Raw genomic sequence first — 13,303 nt, 5'->3', positions numbered from 1 at the left:
ATCTCCCATTGTATAAAGCTGATGCAAGACTGATGCCCTCATTCCCCTGAAGGAACTTAGCACAAGCAGAGAAAAGTCCCGTCATTGCAGACTTAACAGGGTGGTGCCCAATCAACCTCAAAACACTGTATTTCTGAAAGGATTTGTGCATGACAGAGCTTACGTTCAAGGGTATTTTTGCCATCATTATTTACAAGCAAGGTAATTGCTCTGTTCCACTCCAGCTCTCCCCTTTCTAGTTGACAGCAGAGCCCTGTCATTTGCAGAAACATTATTTATCACATAATCAAATGATTGCCTCTGTTCCCTACCTTGCCATTCGCTATTAGAATCCATTTATCCTATTGACAGTATTCATACATCTTTTCTGTTTTCCTATAGTTGGCATGTCAGGAAAGCATGAAGTTTTCAGAAAGGCAGAAGAAAGAGCTTTTTCTAAGTTTTTTCACTTTCTGTTGACCTAAGGGTAGTACCTGCCTTTGCCCCACATGGCTGGGCTGCTGCCCCTCAGTGCATCAGGAGCAGTGAGGCATGCAGTCTGCTGCCAGGAACTATAGTATGGCACAAAGAGTCTCTGAAGCAACAAGGTCAGTGCTCCTGATGTTTCCCTTCACACCCCAGAGTCCAAACCTAAACAGTAACATCTCCGTCTCCCTTGCATAACACTAACTTCACAACCTTCCTCTGCCCCAGTTGATCTGGTAACAGCAGTAAATCAGCACAGTCAAGCCATAAAACTTATCTAGGGGTGAGTGAGGAGCACAGTCATTTCACTACATGCCATTTGAGAGACAGTGGCTTGTTTCTTAGACATCCTTAGCTGAGGAATCATTTCCTGTTTAGAATACAGGATTTATTACTAACTTGCTCATTTCTTAAGGGCTGTGGCGGTGCTGGGGTTGTAGAGCAGATGACAACTGATAAGTGAATAATCTATTTCTCTGGGAACTATTGGCTAACAGTTCCAGAAGAGTTTAATGGTTGGAATGTCCCCATTTTCCCCAGTTCCTGGTTTTCTGACACTTCAGAGAAGCTGAATTCCTAGAAATTGTCAACTTTTGGAAAGCAATCTGCTTTGCAGTCTTTGTGTGTGTGTGCGAGTGTGTGTACATGTGTGTGATTTTACAGTTCATGCTTCAGTTGTAATTAACCCACATAACACCTCAGTTTTCTGTGCTTTAGCTGCCAAGTGGTGCTGCACAGAGACCCTCCTCATGTCACACTCCCGTCACATCCAGATTTCAGCATATCAGCTCCCAGGCTGAGGAAATAGCAGCAGAGCTAGGTCATGATTGCAAGTGTCTTATTCACCTGAACTGCATGTACATGCAGGTAAATCTACACTTGCACAAGCAAAGGGCTACAGATATTGTCCATACCATCAGGCTGCTAAATGGAGGGAAGCAGCTGGAGTAATTCATGGGAACTATGGACTTGAATATGTTGTATGTCAAAGTGCTTGTATGAGCAGAGATGTTATTCCAAGCAGTGGGGAAGAATCATAGGAAGAGGCTTTACGTTTTACTGGATAAATAAATACTTTAAAATGGGTATTTAGAAATGAGGATATGTGAGGTTTAGATGAGCTTTTTTAAATCAAAGCAATCCCCCTTCCTTCCTGAGGTCACTGAGAACTGAGGAGCCTGCAGTGATTTTTCTCCTATGAAAAATCAGGTATTCTGCCTGTTAACAACTCTTCTATGGCAAGGGTGATCAATGGGCCTGAGATAACTGAGATTTCCTGAGACTTCAGTGTGGGGCTCATCGTGGCCCTGCTCTAGTGATGAGCCTGCTTCTGCAAAGAGATGAGTATCCTCAGTTCCCTAGAGTTTATAGAAAGAACTGATGGTAGTCAATGCCTCTCCAGGCTCTGCTTGCACTCAGCACTGAAATTAATAGCATTATTGAATTCATCAGCTTTAACAAAAATACATTACAAAGAAGCATCCCTTTCCAGGACCTAATCTGGAGAAAAATTCTAAATTAAAACAAAGCACATTAAACCACAATACTGTCATCCTTTCAAGACTGCACATCAGATCCATACGCATTGTGTCACTCTTCTAAGATGTGACTGGAAGACCTCAATGTCAAAACCAATACACATCCCTTGGAGCTAAAGTACAGCAAAGTCCTTGGGGTTGCTGTTGCTGCTGGGAGGAACGTACTGGTCTCTTTTGTCTCATCTCTTCCAGACTTCGGTGGTGCAATTCCATTCTAGGTGCAGCAGTGACGCTGAGTCCACAGAGAGAGAAAGTTTTCATTGGGGATGAAGTTTTTGTGGGGATGTGGCATTCACAAGACAGCTAAACCACCAGGGACTACTGGAGGATAAAACTTTTAGTCCTGAGTCAGCTCCTAAACATTCCCCTACAGAACTGTAGGTGCACTGAAAAACTGTTTATTCTATAGGACCCCAGTGAGAGATGTCCTGCAGGTAAATTCATTCTCTTCTTGACTTTTTTGGATTTTGAGACCACTGTTCCTGTGAATATGAGGAAGATATGAGGGAGGTAATGATGGGGAGAGTGGCCCAAGGATTCCACCAATGATTTTTTTGAAAATCAGAGCTTTGTGAAAGTTTTAAATATGGCTAAAAACTAACCTGTTAGGCTTTAAGAGAGATTTGTAGCCTTTTTCATCCCTGTCCTCTGAAATGACAGTTTCAGGAAGCACACACTGCATAAACAGCCTAAATGGTTGATGTTCTTGAAAATAGAAAAAAAAATTAAAAAAAACCATCCTCCCAGCCCTTTTGAGCTACAAATGCATTTAAAATAGAACTTAGGCATTTCTATTAACTTCTAAGAAATTCTAGGTTCTTTAAACATAACAGAACCTGCATACAGGACAAAAGTGTTGATAATGAGACCCACTCCCTCCTCCTGTCCTTCCCATTTGGGTTTAAAATTGCATTACTGTTATTCTCTTTGCATTTACTAAGAGAAAGTCAAATATTTATCTCCAAAATCTGAAAACACTTGGAGTAGTATATAATTCCAAGCTCAAATAAAGTCAGTATACCAAAAGAGAGCATATAGAGCTATCAAATGCACTTTAGTAAGCAGAAGGGGATAAAAGTGAATGATATTTTTCCCCCCGTTGTTACATTTAAGTAAGGTGACTCCTGAAACATAATCTGTAGGAGATAATAGGCAACATAAAGTCTTCAGACTAAAGTGTTTGAGCAAATTAAAGCATGTTCTTGTAGCAAAGTGTGCTTTTGTCTGAAATTATCTCTTCTGCTATTATCATGAATAGTACCTCTCATTTTCAGCATAGTAAGAGGTGAAAAAGTAAAAGCAAAACCTCTCTCTGTGTGCTATGTCCATATGTTGTCCCTTAGAATGAACTTCAAGCTTGTCTTCTTCTGTAGTACAGGTGAGTCTTCACTTGTACATCAAAAAAGCCAACACAAACCAACAGATTTCAAAAATCTAGAAAGCAGAAACAGAGCTATTTAATACTACTGAATTAAAAGAAATTAACAAAATTATTTAGGAAAGTATCACTTTACTGTACAAACTGTAATAACAGTTTATGTCAATCAGCCAATGTATTGCTTTTTTCTTCCCCCCCTCCCCGACGTGTTTTATCTTGTGTTTCTTTCATCCTTAAATGAAATAAAGTCTTTTCTTCATTAATTTAATTACAAATTTATTTTCATCCTAATGTGAAATTCCAGGGAATTTCTCAGTCAACTTTATGACCTATGGTAAATAAACAGGGCTACACACTAGGTTTAAATACAATAATAGGCACTTCATTTCGTACAGTTGTTACCATAATCACAAACAGTCCAGGAATGTAGAATTTTAGTTTCTCAGCAACGCACTGCAACATAGAAATAAGGCTGTGCTCATCAGGGAAATATTAGTGAGCAATTGGCTTGTGGACTGTTAGTCTGTAAAATAAGCAAACCGTTAATCAGTCTTTCCATCGCTCGAGTGATGAATCAGCTGAATGGTTCAAACAAAGCGACAGTCCTGCATGGGAATATTTAAAAATTATTTAGCAGTCTGGAGGCATTTGATGGCTGCTGCTGCAAAGCGCCAGCTGTTGGACAGGGATCTGGACAACTTTCCAAAGACAAATGTCTTTAAAAATATGTGTGTGTATATAAAAAGCCAAAGATGACAGATCCAGCCAGGCTAGACAATGATCTTAGAGCATATGGCCTGATGTCTCCTGGCTGTAGTGAGCACATCTGCAGAGATACTTTCTCATATTTCTTCCTTTAGAGCAAGGTGAGCCCGTGTGAAGTCCAGGCTGTCATTTATAACTGTTGGCTCAACACTCAGAGGGAGAAGAGCTGGGATGACTGCAGGGAAAAGCTGTGTCAAAGCAGGACTCAGGAGATAGGGAGAAGGGAAAGAAAAAGGAAAATTGAATCTAAGGGGGATCACAATGGATATAGAAGGCAGCTGAATGTTTTTCTAGAGTAGAGGGGGCAAACAAAGTATGCACAGCCTTGGTCACAGGGTAAAGGGAGATCCAGCAGCTGCCAGTGCACCGTGGAGGCTCAAGCGCCATCTCAGATGCTGCTCCTGGCCCAGAAACTCCAGTCTGATGCTCATTAAGATGTGTGCTCCCGTATCAAAACCCACAGCAAGCACAAGGGGCCTGTATCCCCATGTGGTAGCTTGCATTTCCCCTATAGAAAAGAATCATTAGGGTTTAAGCAAAAATTATAAACTTGGAGACATCTCTTTTTATGATTGAATATAGAGAGCATTAATCAACAATAAAGAATAGGCTTTACAAGACGTTCTTGTAAAACAAAATGTTTGTCATTTCTAGTATGTCCTGAGGGACTCCTCCAGAGTTTTTGGGACTATACAAATCTTAGTGTAAAGCAAATGAGTAAGTGAGTGTCCTTTGTTTTGTTTGTTGAATGTCACCACAACCTCCAAGATAAAAATCAGAACCAGCATGTCCACAGGTAGCAGTAATACACAGAGAAATCAAAATAAGAGCTCTTGTGTCAGAATTTCCTGCCTGGAGAACAGACTGTCACATGAATAACAACAACATAGTGTTATTATACTATAGCTGTGCTTTGTAAAGGGCTGCTATAAAATTCTAGAATCTTCATTCATGCAACGTGTGTACATACAGGAAGTTGTTTCCATTACAACATTTTGTGGTGTATTAGATCTTGGACATGAGGATTGAGTTATATGCCTCTTGGGGTTTTTCCAAGTCCGCACATAAACTGAGATTTTGGTTTTTGGTGTTTTTTTTTTTTTTTTTTTTTAAGATGCATTGTTCTCAGTGCTTTTTACAATGGACATGCTACTTTATGGTATCTGTAACTGGTCCAAAACTAAGCTTTACAGATTGGCATGCAAAATTCTCATCTTCACTGGCACTTAGTGAGAATTTTGCTCAATCTGCTAATGCATTTGGGAGAGAGCGGTTTTACCCAGTCAGCTCTAAAGCATCAGCTATTTTATTTCATATAGCTGATGCTAGAATAGTCGTGAAGTTTTAAGTCATGAAATTTAGTGTCAGACTTTGGTGAAGTATGTCACAGGCTTGAGTCTGAGCAAGATGTCATGGGTGGTAATATTATATTCCCTGTGAAAACTGGCAATCTAGCAAAAGTGGGGAAACAAATTCTCTTAGCACTTTATTAGGTAGGTAGGAGTTAACAGCAACTCTTGGCAACAAGTTAGAAGAAAAGTTAAACCAGTGACTCTTGGAAAGGTACATGCATTTTAGTGCACTGTCACTGTATGTTTCTCGGCACAAATTTTCTATTAGTGTATATTGTCATGGGTGCTTCACAGTATAACTGAAGGTGCCTTGGTTTATATCAGCTAGAGTGTGAAGTCTCACCACGTGCTGGTGAAGTGCTCACCAGCAACCTCTGCTAATGCAGAAGTACATAAGAAACCCACATAGAAAAGACATTACTAATGCATCAAGAAACAAACCAATCCTCAAATTTGAGAACAGGCCATTTATTAGGTTGTTTGATGCATTTTTGGCCCATGCATTTGATTAAAAATCACTGGCTATGGTACAGCTGCCAGGGAGACCACAGGCAGTTGTGCATCTCCCAGTCTCAGGCACCGTGGGCAAGGAGGGGTTGAAGTGTTCTGTGGCCTCTCTGTGGGATGCAAGCCTAGGGCAGGGTGGCTGTCAGCCCCACAGAGGGTCAGGGAGCACCCACAACGTCACTTGGATGCACAGCCAAAAGCATCCTCAGATTTGCATGGCTGCAGTCTGGACGTATAAGTGTCCTCCCAAACTGCAGCAATAGAATTAGGGCTACCTGCAAACTTATGCCTGGATTTTGTGTTGCTGTATCACAGCTGTATCACAAGATACACACAGCTGTATCTTGTGTGTCCCAAGAAATCAGTACTTGCATCTTTTCCTATGGTCATTCCTTCTTACTGATCATTTCTATTCCTGTCAACTGGTAAAGACATCTCTGTCTGCAAAGCTAACAGTTTTGAAGTACAGTTGACAAAGAGGTATAAAGCTGCAGCTCATGTCGATCTCAGTTCCGCATTCCTGTGTTTGCAGATCATATACAAAAAGCTGTATGCAAATAGTCATTGTTGTAGTGCAGAACAGATGAAGCAATTCAAAAATCAGTTCCTAAAGACCCACAGATTTACGGTCTCCCATGGGTTAACCCTGTGCTTTGTTGAATTTTAAGTTATTAAGAAATTCAGATTCTAAGCAGATGCGCTCGTAAAAAACAAAACCAAAACAAAAAACAACCAACCAAACAAACCCAAAAAACCAACACGAAAACCCAAACCCCTCAGCAATTTCCTATGAGAGCTGAGGAACTCACACAACAAACGTAAGCCTCCCAAAGAGTAGCTAAAATCCCACTTTTGTACTATATCCTTTAGTCTCCCCATGATATGTACCATGACCTATGCCATGAAAATAGAGACAGAGCACTGTTAGATGTCCATGAGAACAACAGAAAGGAGAGGAACATGCTAAGACAAACCTAACCTCACTGAGAATGTTTAAGGTGAAGCTTGCATTGATATTTAGGTTAGTACGTGTAGTCTCTCCGTGGGAGCAAACTGGCTATCCCCAGTCGCTTTCTTGCATTGTAGGTCTGTGAGACAGATCATTTGCCTTACCAGCCCTCAGCTCTGTGCACTCATCTGCCTCTGCAGTTCCCACCAACTGCTGTGAGGAGAGCACAGGGAAAGCAGCACCAACACCAGCTCTTCCCACTCCTCCACCCACGATGCCCTTCGGGAAAGATGAGAAAATAGTCACATGTTTTTGTAGTGAGGCTCTTCCCCACAAATGCTTGCCCACAGCCACCTCTGAGGGGATATTTGGTCACCTCATGGCAATCTGGGTCTGCCCACCATGTCAAGCCCCTGCTCAAATGCACATCCTGAGCAAGCACTGCTAAATACGGTGTATGTACTTCGGGATTTTAGTAGCTTAGTCTCCAGTTCTTTAACAAAGACATTGATCTCCCGTCTTCTCATTGAATACTTCAATCTGAAAGTACCTAAGTTCATCCACATGGAAGGTGGAAATGTGAACACCAGAACCATGCAATAGAAAGCGGTATAACTACTGCATATTGCAGGAAAAAAATCATAATTATGCCTCCTAGAAATCCAGTCCTTGCCGCTTAATCAGACTTCATAATTATCATTGTAAGTGTTCCCAAGAGCATGAGATTGCAAGATTAAACCACTGCTTTTGAAATATCGTAGCCCTAAGCACGAGGCCAAGCTGAGAAAGACGCTGCTCTCATCACTTTACCTTAATCATAGTTTCACATTGTAATCTTTGTACCATATGATTGGACTAAAAGTCAAAATCAGTTCACAGAAGTGCAAGCAGGAAGATTTGTAGCTAGGCAAGCATTTGTTTTTCTCTGTTTTTAAATTTAATATCCTAGTTTATTAGCTGGAAAACTACGGTATTTCTAGGTTTTTTGTGTGTGTCATTATGAGCAATAAGCCTGTGGAATCATGTCCATCAGATATATGAGTTGATCACATTCAGATGTGGGATATACTGGGAGAAGGTGATCTGGTTCATGCATTCCACCATCCCAAAACATTTTTTTTTGATTCAAGACTTATTTTTCATGTCACTTCTTGGCCCAGAGCAGCTGAAATCATGTGGTTTGCCTTAAATTAATAATAAATGATAATAAATAAAGTGTCACTGATTCGCATGATCATAGATGTGTTATCTGAAGAAGCCAACATCTACAACAGTATGTGCCAGAGTGGAGTGTGAGGTCAGCTGAAGAAGAGAGCCGCACAGTCTTCTCTAAACCCAGCAACCTTCAGATAACCTTTCTTTGATAAAAGAGGTTTTGCAGTTTGTTTTGCTGCTGCTGCTGCCAATCATTTAAGCCCTCACCTAGATCTTGTCTAAGCCTCTACATCCTTTGTCTGGTAAGATTATTTTCTGTTGCCACTTTACACACAAAAGGACTCTCTGAAGAGGCGCAGCATTCATATTTTCAAGAAAGAGTGAGAGAGAACCTGAGACATGGTCAGAGCTTTAAAAATGTCTCTCTTTAATGGAACAGAAAGCAAGTTTCCAAAGGCAGAAAAATCATTGCATTTCCTTGGAAGATTACACAGTATAGTTATATTTCCAAACTGAACAGATTACATTTACAGCTTGATAAAATACATTTATAAAAAAACCCTATGTCTAGTACCACATAGCTCTGAACTCAGGGTTTCCCAGCAGGGGCACAGAGCCACACTGACTTAATGCTAAATTGCCCCATTACTCCTCTGCCTCCAACTGACCGTGAAAGCTTGGGCTTTCTGTCCTAACCCTTGGCTTCCTGCAGCCCCTCTCTACCTCTTCAGTCCCTGTGTTCTGTCAGCACATTCAGAGACAGCCCAACAAATTCATGTGGCGGTTCTGGACCAGCATCCAAAAAGCACAGGTTACAGCAGGCTACTGATGGCATTTAAGAGGAAGATCTTTAGAAATATGAGGAAAAAAACTGGAGGAGCAGCAAATTGCCTTCTTTTTCCAATAAACTTGTAAACATTTTTTTCTGTTTGAAAAATCTTGGAGACTGGCTGTTTAGTTAGGCTCTCTTCTACAGTAAGGTCATCTCATCTTGTTCTCCACTCCAAGGGCCAAATCCACAGAAGGTAATGATAAAACCCTCACTTATTTCCACAGTGACCAACTGTTTCACACAAGTAAACAGAAATTGTTTGTAAGAAGAGCTTAAACACTTTAAATGGGAAACAGAGCAGTTACTGTCCCACAGAGCTGCTTTTCAGAGCAGGGAGATGGGCCAGGAACTTTTGTCCCTGAAAAATTGTTGGAAAAGAAATCTACCATTACTTGACTCTTGCTTCCAGACTTGAACAGTAACATTTCTACTGATAGTAGATTTTACGGAAAATGTTTGAGAGATCTACCAGAGAGGCCATGCTGTAATATTACACAATGAAAACCACGATCATATACAGTTTCACATGTGTAGGTACAACTTTGTTTAAAACAAAGGTTCAAGAAGGCCCAAGAACAAAGTTTTTTTTTAAATTGAAAGTGGCTAAAGTAGACAGTGAAATTTATGATTGAGACAGTAAACCTTTTATTTGTGGTCCTAGCTGCATTTACATGTACATTTCTGACCTAATGGAGCAGCAGAATACTTTGTTGTTAAATACTTGCCGTCCATTTGGTATGTCATACAAGTGAAGTTCTTTTTGCATTTGTTCTTCTAATACATTTTCTACATTCATTGCTTATTTTTTGTCCCTCTTACTTTATCTTCTCCCTTAGTTTTTTCTCTCTAATCAGCCTTCCACCTCTCTCTTGCGGCTGTAGATTTCTCTCAACACTTTTCTCTGTATTGTGTAGCCATTGTTTCATTAATTTACTTTTTTTTCCTCTTTTTAGTCCTCTTATTCTGGTTTTAATGTTGTTTTCTACCTCAGCCACAATCTCCTTTGCTCTTTCTTCTCTCACCATACACTCATTTTATCCCCTCCCAACTTTCCTGTAATTGGGAGGTGAAAGATAAGCATTACCAGCCCATGTTTAGGACCAGAGGTCCTGGGACTTTACATCAAAATTTTGATTCACATTCCTACACTCCTGTCACTATCTTTGCCAAAAGTCTTGAAAGTACTGCTGTAATGAGTGCAACAGCTTTAATTGATGTAACTAGTCTAATTGATGTAACAACATTTGCCTGAACTTGTGGAAAATCTGAAATACTAGTCCAGAAGATCTTCTTTTGTGCCGTGTCTTGCATTGCTGTTGCCCTGCAGGAAGGGGAGGAAAAGTAATGCTGGTTTTTCTCATCAGTGTATGGAAAACTTAGCCAGATTAGTCTGGCTTCGTGAGAGGTGAGTGCCACTGTATTGGTATATGTGGGGCCTCACCTATTGTGTCTGATGCCAGGGTTCCCTTACTTCAGGCCTGTCCATCTTCATACTCCACAGATCACGCACACAGAGGTCCTTCTGTACCTTGTTTTCTCCAAGTCCTCTCTCCCAGTCATACACACACAGAGACATGCCTGCTCTCAGATGATGGCTGTACTTTATACCAGAGACAAGATTCAGGAGGCAGGCGGAAAAATCAAATCAGAGGAAGGTGGTCAGAGATAATTTTTGGTGTGAGTGCAAAACACATGCTTAATAGATAATTTAGTGTTAATAGATATTTAGTAGACAGTAGATGGTGCTCCAGTATAATTGGCACTGTTACTAAGTTTTGTAGGGCAGCTTTTCTGGACGACTACCTTTTCTTTGCTCTCAGAAGAGGTAGCAGTTCAAGCCTTGCCTGAGTTTGTGAAAAATATAAAAGGTCCAGTGAGGCCATCTCTTTGGAGGCTGCAAGATGTGATAGGATAGAAGATTAGGTTTGCCTGGGAGACTGGCACATAGCCACAGCTGCCAGAGGCAGGATCACAGGGGTCCTTTTTTGTGTGGGTCACTGCCTTAGCACATGGGAGAGAAAATTGCTGCCCTGGAAGAGCTAGAAAAGACTGTGTCCTGCTCTTTGCCCATACCTGCTAAGTGTGACCTCCATGCAGGCAGCGGTGGAGAGACTAAGTGCATTTTGCAACAATCCCCCATGGCCACCACCTTAAAGAAGAGCCCAGTGAAGGCAGGGTAAGGGAAAGACCCTGGTTTCTGGTCTTCTAACCTGGATGATTGCTCTGTGAGGAGCTGTATGGGAATTGGAGGCGATATTATCTTCAATCCTGCCCGAAACTCTCTGGAGATCAGTCACAGGCACAACTGCCAGCAACCCCAAAAAGGTGCATCTTCCCAAAACCTCTCCTGCTGCAGGACTGCCAGGTGGTTTCTGTGGCATCTGTGTGCAAGGGGATCTCCTGCCTTACTGCAGCTCTGTAACTGCACTCTGACTGTTCAAAGAGAATTTGATTTTTGCCTGAATTTCTCTAGCTGATCTCAGTAATTGAGATGTTCCTTTGGCTGCAGCAGGGCACACTATGGGGTATCATTAGGTTTATTCTTGTGTCAGAAATATAGGAAATTGAGCTGTTTAGGCCAACCGCCAGAGTAAACAAATACCGGTATATGCTGCAGATAAAGCCAGGCAATCAAGTTACTTCCTTCTAGGGAAACAGCAGAAATACGACTGAAACTACTCTTATCCCTTTAATGGACTTTTAAAAATTATTCCCTCAAGCTGCATATGGGCGACTTTGAATCCATTGTTAACATCGTTAGAGTGTGTTTGCTTTCCTGGTACAGGAAGTAATAACAATAAAGCAAACAAATGCCTTTATTAAACCAGCACATGAGAAGAGGCAAAGACAATGTCATAATATTACATTCGATAGCAACAGTAATATTAACAAAGCAATAGTCACAAATAAGTACTTATAAGATGTGGCAACAACTCGTATGCAATCAGACAGACTTTCTACCAGAAAAAACACATTAAAAGGTAACACTGCAAAATTCTCCGGGGTATACAGGGTGCAGAGTGCCAGATGTCTTAGTGGATCTTGTTAAAGGGACAAGGACATAAGCAACATGCCTGCTCTGTGGTGAGAAAGTGTGAAAGAAAAGGCACGGGGGGTTTGTTTCCTGCGAAGTGAATTCCTGACTGCTACATGTAGCTGTGCTCTGCTACTCCCCATCCATAGGAGCATGAAAAAGGAAACAGGGAATAACATGCTAGTGTAGGTATGTTATACCGTATATTATACTTTAATAGATACTGCATATATGGTGTCATACAGATTCCTGACCTTGGCCCAAAGTAAGTGAGACGTACTTCTTTCTGACTCAGCACTTTCTCAGTCATAAGCCATCCATCAGTTTATGACCACAGCTAAAAACTGGCTGCAAAAAAACCAAGCAAATTGAGATGAAAATCAGGCTTATAGAAAGAAGAGACTGCCATGTACTACATGTCATTTGCTTGGACTATGAACTTCAGCAGAGCACTCTGGGTCCTGTGCTGGCCTTGTTTCACAGGGTGGCTCTGTTGTTGCTGTACTTGTTACTATACAAATGACTGCAACAGCATAATTTCTTTTCATGGCTCTGTATAGAGATGTGCCACTTACTGTGCATTTTTTCGTAGTTGGTTGTCAGGAGTTTAGAAAAACAGTGATTTGTGGGAACATAACCTAAAAATATAGCAGCAGCATTGAGAATGAGATCTCGATGGGAAGATGCAGAGTGGCTGGCACTTCCTCTCCCGCCCTGCATGCATGGGAAGACATGGAGCATCACCTCCTTGGGCAGTGACAGTCTTTCACTTACTGCTGTCCCCTGCCTGCCCCTGCCGGGTTTCAAGGTTACAAGTCTGCTTGAGGCGAAAAACATCACAGACAAAACCTGAATTTTTTACTGGCTGAGGTGCTTGCTTCATGATGCAAGGGCCGCAGAAGTATTTCAGCGAACTTAAACTCCTCCTCTGCTATGAAGGAAAGCAGAACGTAATGTAAAAGAAGTGACTCTTTATAATGGTATGTAATTTCTAATGGGATATCTGTATGTTTTTTTAATCAATGAAAGCTCACTCTTTTTCCACATTTTTTAGATACTGTTCTCTATTGCAATTAAGCTTTATGTCAAGCTAAAAGATTATTTATTCTTATTGGTTTTATCTCTAATGGCAACTGGGCCTGGGGAACCACATCAGTAAATCAAACTACATCACAGTATATCTACACATACAGCCTGTATTTCTCCCATAGCAGTCTGAAAAGTTCAGCAAAATCTTTTTTTTTCTTTTTTTTTTGGTCTTTTGTTCGCCCTGCATGTTAGAAGATCAAAAAGATTTGATAAAATGCAGATGGAAGCAATTTCATTTC

Source organism: Rissa tridactyla, chromosome Z (assembly GCF_028500815.1).
Source record: "Rissa tridactyla isolate bRisTri1 chromosome Z, bRisTri1.patW.cur.20221130, whole genome shotgun sequence".
Taxonomy (NCBI): Eukaryota; Metazoa; Chordata; class Aves; order Charadriiformes; family Laridae; genus Rissa; species Rissa tridactyla.
Note: the sequence above shows the minus strand (reverse complement) of the source record.